A 14,956-nucleotide genomic window follows, 5' to 3' on the forward strand; every position below is an offset into this window, starting at 1 on the left:
TCTTTCAGAGGTTAGAATAGGACACACATGATTCTGTTAAGGAAAGCCACAGTAAGTGGCTCTCTACTTGCAGTTTTCCCTAAGGGACTGCAGTTTGATTTCACATACACAAGTCTGTTAGATTAAAAAATAATAACATTGGGAACCTAGGAGAGTTGATCTGTTAAAAATGCTTAGCTGCCCATCTCTTTCCCTTTCTTCCCTGCCCTGAGAAATCTTAAGAAGTATCAGAGTTGGGCCACATTTCCCAAGGATTGTAGGAGAGCTATCTAAGAATGACTGAACTGGTTGCAATATGCATTTAGGTGTGTTTTGGAATATGAGCTCAAGCAGGCTATTCATACTGTTCCTTATCTCATAAGAACAATGCAATATTTGTGATGGTACTTTGCTTCTGCCTTTTTTTAACTGCCAGGCTAGAAGTTTCCCACATTCATTTGCAGATTCAAAGTTCCTTTGTCTCATCTTTCTTAATTTCCATTCTATTTCTTGATTTAAAATCTGTGAATATTGAATCTGAAGAGCTTTAATTTCCTTTTGTGTCTGCGAATTCTTTGGGTTTTGTCTGGTGAAACTATTGAGGAACTGCTCTAGGTCTCAGACTTCTTTGGCATTACTGCCAATGAACACCAGGGAGCAGGAGAGAGATGCAACTGCAGGAACCAAACCTGGCTGTTGGTGGGAGTTTGTAGGCAATAACTGAGATAAGTTGCTTATCTTCTTCACTTAACTGCTGAGCCAATAGGGAGGTGACTCCCTAAACAGCTTTCTCTTCAAATTTTAGAATGGGACAGTCCATAAAGTTGACTCTCTTGTCACAACTTGCCACTGCGGTCTCCATACACACAATTCAGCTGCTCTCCAACCCCAAATCCTGCATAGCATGACCCTCCACCACATATCAGTAGTTGCTGTAAAATACAAATCCACATGGGAGTCAGGACTCAATCTGTACCAGGGTGCCTGCATCTCGTTTCACTACTAGGACTCAGATTTGGAACATATCAAGCCAGAACAAAGTGCCCTTGAACAGCTGAAGAGTGAGTACATTTACCTCATCACTCCATCATACGAGTGACAGGGCTTTCTTTTCTTTTAATGCGCAACCAGGTTCAGGACTTGGGAGTTAGGAATGGTATCCCTCGTTCTCTTGGACCAGATGTTATTTTCTGGAACTACTCTATTCTGAGTCTGGTTGAACATTTGAAAAAAAAAAACCCTTAGCACACATCAGGAATTGTAGTGGTGGAGAGGCTTGAAAATCAGAAGGTGGCATTCAAATCCAGGCCAACTTGAGAAACAAAGCCCTGTATGGAGCAGTGGTTTTCAACCAGTGTGCCGTGGCACCCTCGGGTGCCTCGAATGATGGTTAGGGGTGCCGCAAGCAACACAGGCCTCTGTCCCTCTTTCTTTCCCTCCCTCCTCTGATGCTCTCTTGTGTCTCTGCCTCCCAAGGGCTTGTGTGGCTGTCTGTTGCAGCAGCCCTGGCGATGAGGGTGCCCGGAGAACCCCCAAGGAGAGGGGAGAGGAGAGGAGTCTGAGGGAACACTCCACAAGGGAGGGTGTTCAAAAAGGATTGAGAGGCTGCCTGCTCTGCAGGCAAGGGGTGACAAAACTGGGCTTCTGAGGCTTGGAGCGCTTTTCCCCACAGGGGAACCGCAGAAAGAATATTGTTGGTAAAGGGAGCCATAGACTCAAAAAGGTTGAAAACCTCTGCTATGGAGGAACTGTGAGGTGGAGCCTCTCTTGCTGCCTCCTCACCCCAGTTTTACCACAGCTCCTTAAGGACAAAAGAAACCCACAGCCTCCCATTCCCGCCAACATTGTCACCAGAGATTTTTTTTTTTTTGTCCTAATGACTTTTGTTTCCATTTGCCCTGAAGCGTGGCGTACAGTTGACTCAATCAAATTTACTTTTAGTCAAATTAAAAAATAAAACCAGCTTGGTATTATTTTTAACAGTAGTTTCCCATGTTTGCAAGGAAACACACTGGAGTCTGATTAGGGAAATCCCTCTCTGGGGGCTTCTGTATTCAGTGGTATTTCAAGGTCATGCTACATTCTCAACAACTGCTGCCACTCAGAATTTTTCAGGGCAGAGCATATAAAGAATAGTCCAAGACACTCTCTGCAAAGCAGCCTCATGAAAACACACATGATTCCTGGCAGTCCTTAAAATAGTTAATTTCATCTTCCTCTACTTTAAGCCCAATAATCTGCAAACTGCGACTGATGCATTAGAGATTTACAGCTACCATAATTTATGTCACAGTAGATCACAAATCCTTTTTTTCCTTTTCTCCTTCCCTCCCCCTGGCCCCCGCTCATCGCGTTCCATCCTTTTAAACAATATTTGGCAGCAGCCCACTGCTATGGAAACTGGACTGTTTTACATTAGTCAGTAGTACATTTAATCATTCCCCCGAAATGATTTACTATGGATTACAAATTCTTATATGGCATTTTAAGTTAATGATTAGACAAGTAATAGATCATCAGCATGATTGGTCACATATGGGTTGTACTTGTGTAGTGGGGAGATTACAACAAAACTTTTTTGGTTCTGCAGAGTTTTTCTGTTTGTAGTCATGCTGGATCCACAGAATGAGAAACACAGCCCTCCCCCTGCTCCCACCACCCACCTCTGTGCAGGAACTGTTTCTCCAGTGAAGGATTCCCCAAAAGGTGTAATGCACATGTGAATACTTCAGACACATAGGGACCCTGGAGTAGGAGAATTCAGAGGGTAGCTGTGATTCTTCTAGATTAAATTATCCTTTGGATCCCTTCCAACTCTACTGCTCCATTATTCTATTGCTCCATTATTTGCAAGGTGTGTACAGTTCTCCACCAGGAAGCACCACCTCAGCTTCTATAACTTTTGTAGCTTTAAATAAAGATCTATGAAATCATGCCAGTGCAAACATTACCCCAGTACAGAGAGCACAGATACTCGCATGGCTGCATTTGTGTGAACAGAAGCAAATTGCATTAAATCAGAGGTGTGGAACTCCTCATTCCCCCACAACTTTGACAATTGTGAGGAACCACTCGACTGTCAATCACCTGACATCATAATGACATCAATTGATTGACACCTGCCCAAGTCCAAAGGAGGTAGCTGTAACAGTGTGTGTGTTCGAAGCAGAAAGGAAATTGTGATGCACTGAGCTTACAATACTAATGAAAATTGTTTTATCGTACCTGTTTTGTGATATACATTTATAATAAAACACCTGTGATAGGTTGATATGCATGGACAGTGTTGCCTCTAGTGTGCAGAGTAGAATCCATGTCAGACATTTCCTCTCCCCCCCCCCCGGCTCTTCCTTCTCCATCCTTTTAAAGGCATGTGCAGCACAATCCTACCAACATGTTTACTCAGAAATAAGCCCCACTAAATTCAATGGGACCTATTTCCAGGTAAGTACTATGCAAAGGACTGTGACCTTAGGAAACAAGCCAGAAATGGACTATATGGAATTGGCAAAATGACTGGCAGAATCTGAGACCAGGGAGAAGAGTTGGTGGAAGAAGATTGGAAAAAAATTAAAGATTATTTACAGAAATATTGTAAAATTAATGAGCTATAGAAAAATGGTGGGATGAAGTTATGTGGCTTTGGCAGAAATGTTATAAGGAACTAGGTACAGATAGATTGTTAATGTATTAAAGGGGAAAAAATTAGGTTAGAATATGTTAAGACTAATTACAGGACAGAAAATAGATGAAGATGGAAAGGAATTGCTGAAACAGTTAATTGAAGTGGAATACAAAAAGGGAGGTGTGAGGAAGTCAATGAAACAAGTGAATGAAAGTTAAGATTGAAAATATTGGAAGTGTTTTTAATTGTTTTGTTTTGTTAATTCAATATTTCATGTAGTGTTTTTGTTTTTGTATTTTATTATATCGTCATGTTTAATTCTTTTTTTTTCTTTTTGTAATCTTTAAACTCTTAATAAATATATATATATATTTTTTTAAAGGAAACAAGCCAGAGAACCTATCCTTGCTGTGGATGACATTAAGGTGTCATATTCCTATCTGCTGTGTAATTTCATCTCAGCTTTTAGTCTTCCCTAAGACCACATCCTGGGCCAAACAGCTCCTTTCCCTTAACTGCATCCTAAACTGTACTGACAAGGGAATCAGTTTTGCATTAACGATCACGGTATTAAAGCCCGTGTTTGCAAAAGAGATCATGGGCATGCCATCCTTTGGGAAACAATCACTTTCCTTGTACTTTGTTCTCCATCTCCAGCATGTTTTAAAAGAAAGGCATTGATTTATGTAACTGTTATGGAACAACAACCAGCCCTGAGCAAACCCACAACCACCACCTTCAGTCTGGAGAGATCCTATGTCCAGCTCCTTAGACATATCACCTCTATTAAATTATCCACGGACAAATGCAATTTGCGGATGGAATGCTCTGGTAAACACATTTAGATTATCCTATTTGCCGGGCCGTAATAATATAGGATGGGGGAGGGGGGAGAGAGAGAGGGCTGTGATACTGTGCATGTATTAATCTGGGTCCCAGCTGCCTTCATCTCTCTCCCCACCCCCGGATGTGGCTTCTCTAATGAAGCTCGCATGCCATTGTATACATTACAGCTCCAGAGTGTAATTTTAGTCAGTTGTTTTGATGAATTTCACGGTCCCCATCTGATCTGCATTTGTCTACATGGAAATCGTAGCCCTGGATTAATTTTGGTCGAAAAGCTCTTTCTAGTCGATCTTCTCAGCGGCCGTCGGAGGAAAAGGGGCAGCTTTTCGAACGGCCCCCCGCCCCCGGGATCAAGGATGAGGAGCAGGCAGGGCTCCCGCCTCCCTCCCGAGGCCGGTCGGACACCTCTCTCCCCTCTCCCAGTAAGGTCCTCCCTCGCGTCCGCAAGCCCTTCCCCGCTTGCGTGCCTCCGGCTGCTCGCTTTCCCACGGGCTGCCCCCGATCCTGGCGTCAGAGGCCGCCGCGCTGATGGGAGCTGACGCGTCTCCTTTGCGCGCGCGCATCTTGGCGGCGGCTGGCTGGGGCGCGCTGCTGGGTGGGAGCGGGGCTGGGGGAGAAGGGCCTGGTCCCCCTCCCTCCTTGTCCTGAACGGCGAGGTGACCCCCTCGGCCCCACCTGGCTTGGCTTGCAAACGTCCGGCCTAGGGCGGAAAGAAGGGCGAGGCCTTTGCGGGCTGGAGTTGCCCGCCTCGCCGCCTCCGCTTCGCCCCCCGAGGGTCATTTCTTGGGTCCAGGGCGCCGCCCTCGCCACCTGCTGCAGCTCGCCTTCGTGGCCGGTGTGCAAAAGCCACCTAGAGTGGACGAGAGAGGCGGCCCTTGGGGATATCATTATCATTATCATTATCATTATCATTATCATTATCATTATCATTAACTTGCCCTAAGGTCACAGAGAGGGATACAACAATTAAATCACAATCAGAAAAATAAGGTGGGTGGTACATAACTCGAGTGTCAACAGCCCCGATTCTCCTAAAGAATCCTATAAACTTAAGGAAGCTGAAAGCCAGCAGATCCCTATTGCCCTCAAGGAGCTACAATTCCCACAGTGGTTTAACCTTCAGTTGTTCTTAGAGAGGCCGGTTTTGAGCTGTGAGATTCAGAATATTGACACTGTGACCTGTTCTGTTGACTAGGAATGATTTTCTCAACCAAAGGCTTCATATTGCCTGCATTTATAGAAACTCAATGTTTAACAATCCTTCTTGAGTCATTCTTCGGCCTTTCTTCCTCTCTGCTGACTTAAATAAATCCACACTTGTCCCTTGATTTCTAGTCACAAGTCCACGAGGCTGTCTCTTTTTGACTCACTTTCCCTTGGAAAACATGCTGTTTGCTGCTGAATTGGAACAAAGCATCAATCTGCAGAAAACCCAAATGCAAGTAAAAGAAATTGCAGGCCAAGCAGAAATGTGGGTGAGCCGTCCCTGAAAGCTGTCTGATGAAGATGCCAGGTGCCCATCTGTGGAAGAACGGTGGACCCAATCCTCCCTTGAAGGCACCTCCCAGGAGTTGGTGGTTGTGGGGAGTGGGGCTCCTAATGGCAGGGACAGGTCCCCCTGCTCTTTTCAGCCTCTGTTGTAGGGCAGGGGGATGGAGGAAATTTTGCTATTTACTGCTTACTGTCTGATTCACTAAGTGGCTGGTTTTTTTTCCAGAATAAAATTCACTTTGCTAAGCACACTTTAAGGACAAATGAACAGTGTGCTTTCGAGGTTGTAGTTTGCCCTTCAGTAAGTCAGCTCCATAGCTTAACTTGTCAGTTGGCTGTGAAGCTGTATAGGTCTTTGTACGCTACTAGTACAGTACCAGCACCAGCCAGGTAGTTAATTGGCAGCGAATGCAATTCTTTCAGCAGAGAATATTCTACCCCATTGAGAAGTCAAGCCACCACATTTTGTATTAGCTGCAGTTTCCGCGTCAGCTTCAAGTCCCACATAGAGTGCATTGCAGTAATACAATCTGGAGGTTACCAGCGTATGGAAGACAGTGATCACGTGATCCCGATCTAGAAATGATTGAAGCTGTCTTACCAACTGAAGCAGTCAGAAGCACTTCTAGTCACTGAGGTGCTAGACAACAGAGATGGATCCTGGAGCACCTCCTGACCATGAACCTGCTCTTCCAGGGGGAGTACAACTCCATTTAAAGCAAGCAATTGGCTAGTTATCTGGTACAGTCACCAGACCAGGGCTTACAAGGACTCTCTTTTTTAGATGTTTTAGAGAAATAGAGCTGAGAGCTTATCCAAACTACCTCCTAACCTGCCACTTTCCACTGCCTCACTAGGGGAGGCCACTTTTTAGTGCTCAATCGGAGCAAGCAGTAATTCAGCTTTCCCCCCAGATTGCCATTTGTTCTGATCTGTCACTAAAGAGCAGGTTTTCCCTTGGAAGGGAATGTTAGAATCATAGAATTGTAGTGTTGGAAGGGACCACGTGGGTCATCTAGGGGGAAACCGCTTGGAGTCATTCACGGCACAGGCGGAAGTGTGGACCAGCCCTAAGTGTCATCAGTGATGTTTACAGTGGTACCCCAGGTTACATACACTTAAGGTTACATACGCTTCAGGTTACAGACTCCGCTAAGCCATAAATAGTGCTTCAGGTTAAGAACTTTGCTTCAGGATGAGAACAGAAATTGTGCTCCGGCGGCACAGCGGCAGCAGGAGGCCCCATTAGCTAAAGTGGTGCTTCAGGTTAAGAACAGTTTCAGGTTAAGTACAGACCTCCGGAACGAATTAAGTACTTAACCTGAGGTACCACTGTACTCCCAATGACTTAATGTGGATATTAACCAGCATTCAGGACCAAGATGGTACCCTGAGGCACTCCCCAGCCTTTTCTGTGCTGCCCCCCAGGTTGTAACATGCCTTCCCCTGCATCATACCCACTATTGAACTCAATGGGTTTATGACTATATGCGATTTGGGCTTTAGGCACCATCCCCACACTGTAACCCCATGTAACTTGCAGGTTTATTGTACATCTTTTTATGTTAATCGTTTAATTGTACTTTTGTATGTGTGCCATAAAGACTACTGTCAACAGCTCTGAGATTTCCAGATAGTAAGTGATCTATAAATGGAAATAATAAAATCGATTGGCCAAAAACTTCACACACAAGAAATTGGCAAAATCCTAGCACTCTTTTTTAAAAAAACTAAATAGTTCCCCCGTGTGCCCTGCCCCAGCCATCAGGGGGTGGGCTTGCCTCAGTGAAATGGCTGCTTTTACAAAACAAAGCTTCCTTCTGGGTGGCTGGGAATGTCCATGGCAGGATGCTGTTGGATGGGGTGGTGTGTGTGGGAGGGTGAGATCCTCCTTCAGTATCAAGCCTGAAGAGGGCGGGCCCTGTTGATGCCTGGCTACCTCCCTTGTTTCTCTCCTCCTCCTAATGTCTGAAGACGTCTCACTTCATCTGTCACCCATTCTGTTCGCCTGCCCAGCTGTCAAAACAGGGGGTGTCTCTTTCATTCCAGCTCACAAAGTCCCAAAGGGGAAAGGGACTTTAATGCCTGTGTTTGGACACAAGCAATTATCCCTAATTATTGTTTTTCTTTTGAGCTTGCCCGTCCTGCTGGAGAGCCAGCAGATGAACATGCCCTAATCCTCCCCATTCGGTTGATCTCAGTGGGTTTTGCAGGACAAGTCGGCCGGAGGGCGGGGGGAGCAGGGGACTTGGGGGCTTTCATCTCAATGTGAGTTTAGGGCTGATTCAAACGCTTTGCGATGGGGGAATTAACCTCAGAGCCAGGACTTTCAATGGCCTCTGATAAGAGATTATATGGGTTGATGGCAAACCTTTCTTGGCAAAATGTTTTCAAAGGCCTCAGAGCTGTTAAATCAAAGCGCTATTGAATTGGGGCAGGTCCCTTTGCTCTGACCTTCTCTTTTTCTCTAGTTCAGTGGTGGGTATAATTACTGGTGGGGTGGCAGAGAGGCAGCTCCTCCTTCACAACCCTTTCCCGTTCCCAAATACCATCCCTACTTAGTACTATGAACAAACTTGGGAAATAATAGCCAGAAATAGCAATGCCCATTGTTTCAATCAAACATGTACTTGCATCCACAAGCAAGCCTTAAAACCAGCTTGGTGTCCTCATGACACCATCCAGCGTCAGCCTTCCATCTTTTTATTTAATATCCTTATTTGTACGCTGAAATGTTAAAAAGTGGGGCAAGGTAATTTTGTCTCTGTCAGTATCTTGCTGTTTCAGAAAAGGTTGCATTCTATATACAAAGATTTGTACATAGATTCACATTTCAACATTTAGGACGCACTTGTACTGGTTGGCATATAAGAAGATAGGAACTTGCTTTAGCTCAGTATTACCTATGCTGATTGGCAACAAATCTTCAGGCCTCACCTGCAATAAACATAGCATCATCCCACTTTAAACAGGCACGGCTTCTCCTAAAGAATCCTAGGAACTTAAGGAAGCTAAAAGTGAGTAGACCCTTATTCCCCACAAGGAGCTACAATTCCCACAGTGGTTTAACTGTCAATTCTTAGAGAGGCAGGCTTTGAGCTGTGAGATTCAGAATATTGACTGTGTGATCTCTTCTGTTGACTAGGAATGATTTTCTCAACCAAAGGCTTCATACTGCTGCATTTATAGAAACCCCATGCTTAACAATCCCTCCTGAGTCATTCTTCAGCCTTTCTTCCTCTCTGCTGACTTAAATAAAGGAGATATCATTCATTAATTCATTTAAAGAGCCAGCGTGATAAAGTGGTGAGAGTGCTGGGCAAGGATTTGAGAAACCAACATTCAAATCCCCACTCTGCTAGGAAGGTCCCTGAGTGATTGTGGGCTCTCACCAGAACTCAGCCTAACCTATCTCACAGTGATCTTGTGACGAGAGAACGGATGGGAGAAAACTATGTATTCCACCTTGAGCTCCCTGGAGGAAACATGGGGTATAAATGCAGTAATAAATAAATCATAATCAAGTGAATTTTCAAAAGCTCACTCTTTGTAACTTGGGTGGTAGAAACTGATGGAATGGCTAGAGCAGAGTGAGGAACCTGTAACCCTCTAGATGATGTTGGACACCCAATTCCCATCAGCCCCAACCAGAGCAGAGCCAGTGAGTTCAGCAATATTTGGAAGGCCACAGAATCCTTAAAGAAATGCCTTCCTCCACGCTGACCTGCATATGTCCTATGATCAGCATCAGAGTTCCTCCTCTATTTCTAGCATCTCATGTGAGTGGTGACCGAGGAAAGGACCTTCCTAGTAGTGCTTTCCCCAGTGATGGAATTCTATCTCCAGGGAAGCTCATCTGACACCCCTTCTGTTGTCGTTTAGGCAGAAGGCAAATACATTTTTTTTTCCAGGCTTTACATTTCTGTAACAGCCATAGTCAAAAGCACCTGGAGGGCACCAGGTTGGACAAAGCTTATTTTCTACCTATGAATTTAAAGCTAATCCAAAGGTAAGAGCTAAGTTGAGTCCCTGGAACCTCTAATTTTGTGCATATACTCAGAACTTCTCTGGTTTCTCTCACTGGTGCTATGTCTGCTGGTATGTGGTCTGCAGTTGATGAGTTACTGATGTTCCAATTATCTCTCTTAAATTACTTCCTCTGCTTCTCAGTTGTCTCTGCCAATGAGTTCATGATCCACACTGAAGAAAAAGAATTCCAGTTCAAATATGCTTCTCTGTGCACAGAATATTAGCTCTGGGTATAGAAATTATTTCCCAGTTTTTTGTGTGTTTTTTTTAAATGGATCAGACTACACATCAGTAATCTCATAGTTTTTAATCTTTATACTAAATTACACAAAATGTTGTATTTTCTTCCTTCTGTAGGCTTTATTCTATATTATTCCTGAACTGCTACTTAACTTAGTCTTTATGTCAGTTTCTTAGATCATATATATTCCATATACCCCACCATTCCTCTCTTAAAGAGAGTTTAAAGTTTTGTTTTGTTTTTAAATACAAAACTCAGGTAAAACACATTGAAGCAGTATTTGACTCCTAAAATAATAGATTAAATATTTAGTTCAAATAATGTGTGTGTGTGTGTGTGTGTGTGTGTGTGTAAATTGTTCATAGGATTTGGTTTGGGTTTTTTAATGAGGATGTCTACATATGCCATGGGTTGGAATGTAGATGTGCTAAGTCAGGGACAGAAGACAGGAATGGGGACATGTGCCCCTCCAGACACTTTTGGATTACACTTTGCATCATTCTTGAACATTGATCATGCTGTCTGGGACTGGTAGCAGTTGGAGTTCAACAATCTTTGGAAGGTCACAGGTTCCCCATCCCCATGTGAAGAGTTTCTGCCTCCCCAAACAATATTGTGTGGATGCACTTGGAAACGAATGCCATTGCCAGTCATAAGAACATCAGAACAGCTCTGCTAGATCAGACTACAGCCACATTTAAAGCACTGTGATGCCACTTTCAACAGTCATGGCTTCCTGCAAAGAATTATGGGGACTGTAGTTTGTTAAGGGTGCTAAGAGTTGTTAGGAGAACCCGATTTTCCTTATAGAGCTACAGAGTTCCTAGAGTTCCCTGAGAAGAGGGACTGAATGGTAAACCACACTGGTTACTGTAACTCAGGGAAGAGACTAGGGCTCTCCTAACAATGAGAAGGTTATAGTGGCATTACAGAACCGAAACACTCTTTTCTGAAAGATGGCAAAGAGAGCAGATGCCACATGCAAGAGCTGCAGCTCAGTTGTTTTCTTCCAAGTCCAGAGACTTTGGAGTAAGCCACTTTGGAGAACTCAGCTGCCTGGGACTGTACTGCTTTGGCACCATGCAACCGACTCAGCCAGATGAGATTGCCTGAAGATGTCAGAGGCATGACATGAATCTCGATATTTGGTGACAGCGTTTGTGCAAATGTGTTTCACATTTGAGGTTGCCATCAAGTCAGAGGGGTAGGTGGGCTTCCTGCTTCAGTGACTGCCAGATTGCATTTGGGTGGCCTCAAGTAAAGAATGTGTTTATGCATTTGTAGAGGTTGTGGTCAGGCCCATGAAGCAGGGTGAGGCAGTTGCCTCAGGCGGCAGATCGAGAAGAGGGGCAGCAGATCTGCCTGCTGCTGCTTCTACTTTTGCCTCCTCCTCCTCCACTACCGCTGCCTCCTCCCATGCAGAGGTTGATCTTCACCCCCACTGAGGCTGATCTTCATTCATTCCGGTGCAGATTTACACTCCCCCCTCACAACTTAACCGGCAGAGTAGGGGGGGCACCATTTGTGGTTCACCTCAGGTGCCAAAATGTCTTGGGCCAGCCCTGGTTGTGGTGGTGTGCAGAAGAGATCTCTGTTACACAATGTCTCCTTGTTTGCTGCTGGTTCTCTCTTCTTTAACAGGAACACCATGAAGAATATCTGCAAAGGGGCAGTACTTGCAATCGGAAAGATATGCATTTACTGCGAAGGTGTGTAGGTCAGGTGGAAAGCAGAATTAATGGTTGACTTGCTGCAACCATCTGGGTTGGTTTTCTCTGGGGAAATGAATGCAAATACCTGCTTCGTGCTATGTGCTTTCACGTGGATTTCAGTGAATTTGGCAGCCTGCAGAAAGGCTAAAGTACGAGGTGGCAAGGGCTGCAATGCCTTGAACACAGAAGGGGCCAGGTTTGAATCGTGGCATCTCCAAGCATGGCCAGTCAGGAGGAGGGGGCAGGAAGGCCATTAGCTTCAGGGTCTCAAGTTCAAAAGCATTTGTTAAATAAAAAAAGAATGTATAAATTCCCCTTTATTAACTTTTTTTTTTTTTTTGAGGAGGGTACCTTATTTTGTTTTCGTGTGTCAGCATTTTTTCCTGGCTGCATTTATTATAGCTAAGGGCCTCAAAAGCCAGAAGCATACCAGGCCTCCATGGTAGTGGCCCGTCTCCAAGTAAGAATTCTCCCCCCCCCCCGCCTGACACCCTGCAGGGTTGCTGCCAATCAGTGTAAACAATACTGGGCTAGATGGGCCAATGGAATTAGACAAGGGCCTAGTATCTTGCTATTTGGGTAGCTACTGAATACATTTTTGTTTAAGATAGCTTTTCCTGAACTGTGACGCAGTCATTTTATGTAATATTAATCGTACAGTTGTAGAAATACTTTATTGCTTTCAGTTTATTGTGGGCATGTTCACATTTCAGCATTATTTAGCTGTTAATCCATTTCCCTCCCATTCAAATTGCAGTAATCCACACCCGTACATATTTGAATTTGTACATGAGGAGCAACTTTGTTTCCCACCCCAGGTTTATTGGATTATCCTCCTATTGGGTAAACCTGAATTTACAGGGGGAAAACATCAGGACTGGTGTTAGAGGGTAGCTGCATGTGGACCTTGCAAATTAAATGGGGTCACACCAACAGCTGTAAACACACAGTAAGCACTGATGTGGACTAGCCCTGAGTCTGCGATCTTTAGTATTTTAAATTAGTGTACACACTGCTTTCGGTTGTGAAGTGAAGGACATGAGGCAGGAGTTGATAATGCAGGTGAGCTGCGCACAGGTGAGCTGCAAGCAAGCTGCCGGCCAGCTCTGCGGAGGCTCCTTTTATTGACACAATATGCAAACCCAGGCAGATACATTTTGGGCTGTGACCTTTACACATCTTCCAGTCCCGAGATTGTGGGGTGGTACAAAGCTATTTTGGCACCTGTTTCCACTGCGTCATTTTCCCCTTGCACAGTGTATGATGGAGGAGACAAAAGTCTCAGAGACAAATGTCACAGACAGGACACAGCAAAAGGGATGGCAAAAGGTTAGACAGAGGGCAAGATGTTCAGACAGCTGTGGCTTTATCTGTGAGGGGGAGTGTGCCCCGCACCCCAAGGTCACGCGTGCAGACAGCTGAGGCTGCCTGTGGGCGGGGAGTGTGCTCCGCACCCAGCGATCATTCCTACAGGTTGTGAGGTGGTCTATACATCTGCAAATAAATAAATGAAAGTGCACTTCATTTGCTGAGAAAGTATATAGAAAGTACCCTCCATTACGACACAGAGCCAAACCGTGAAACTGAAGGCTGTTGACACTTCAGTCGCAATTGGCAGCTGCACCCGGCAGACTGCATCACTGAGTCATAGGGCTCATCCATACTTTTGCTTGCCTTGAATTCTGATCGGATTGTATACTGATTAATGGTTCCAAGAGCTTTTCTTGTTGTTTGGTGGCTGTGCCTTGGGGGAAAGCCAATCTTACCCCACTGAATCAGACACTCAGTAAGCAAAATCTCTATTTGGATTTCCCATGTCTCTGATGAGATCCAGTTCAGCGGGTGAGATCTGATTTTCACAAGGCACAGCCATGGAACCTAGAGGAATTAATCAGTACACAATACAATCAAAATAGGGGTCAAGCGAAAGTGTGGAGGAACCCATAATTGGCTATATCTGTGCCCTATGCAGATGTAACAAATCTATGTCATCATCGTTTTCTGCACCGTCGAAGGCAATTCTACATAACATTTTATTTATTACACTCTCACCTCACATGGTCCCAAATGGCTCTGCATCATGTGTTGACTTTAAACCATTTTTTAAAAAAATCCTTATTATTTCAAACAACATGGAAGGGGGAAGGCAAGTCTTTCCTGGTCCCTGCTGAGCTGAGCATGGCGAATTCCCCCTAAAAGGTCATTCAAAAGCAGAAACAATCTTTCTTCCTTAGCCCCTCCTATGCCTTTACCACACACACACACACACACACACACACACACACACGTCTCAAGCCAGCCAGTCACTCCATCCTAGCAAAGGCTCTGCACCTCATAAAGATTCAGGACTCATCCATACTGTTGTTTAATGTCGATAGCACCTCCATTAAATCTCTGTTGCCCATAAGATGTTCTCCTTCAAATCACTGCCTTCCTACCCTTTCGCCTTCCCTCCCTCTGGATTTTCTCATACCACAGATACTCTGAGGAGGAGATAGCATGAGAAAATCTGGATTGAGGGAGGGGAAAGTGTGGGACTGTAGCTGTCATTTTGTAATTGTGGATTCAATTAGAAAGTAGCTTCAAAAGAAACCCTCATGGACGATCTATTCCATCTGGAGGATACTGTTATGAGTTTGTGGGTTCCAGATCCCTTTAATCCTTGGATCCAGCAAGTGTTAAAATATAAACCAGGCTAGCTTCCTCATGAGATGATAGCCTGGGTGATGGGTCATTAAGAGAACAAAAGACAGCGGGCTCTCTGTTAGATGGAAAATGAGTGGGGCGCCTCCGACAACTCTTAGGTAGTTAGAAAGACAAAACGTGAGCTTTAGAGCTGGAATGTGACCTGGAAGCAAAAGAGCAAGCAGAGGGTCAGAGAGCAATGTTTGATTTTTGTTTGAATCCTAGGCTGCAGCTATCAGCAAAGCAAAACACTTTCGGGGTGTTGATTGTATATATGTATAAATAAACCATATCTCATAAATATACCACAGTCTCCACAATGCCTTATTTCTGAAAGGAAACAAAAAT

The sequence above is a fragment of the Podarcis erhardii genome, assembly GCF_964252035.2.
Source record: "Podarcis erhardii genome assembly, chromosome: 11".
Lineage (NCBI taxonomy): Eukaryota > Metazoa > Chordata > Lepidosauria > Squamata > Lacertidae > Podarcis > Podarcis erhardii.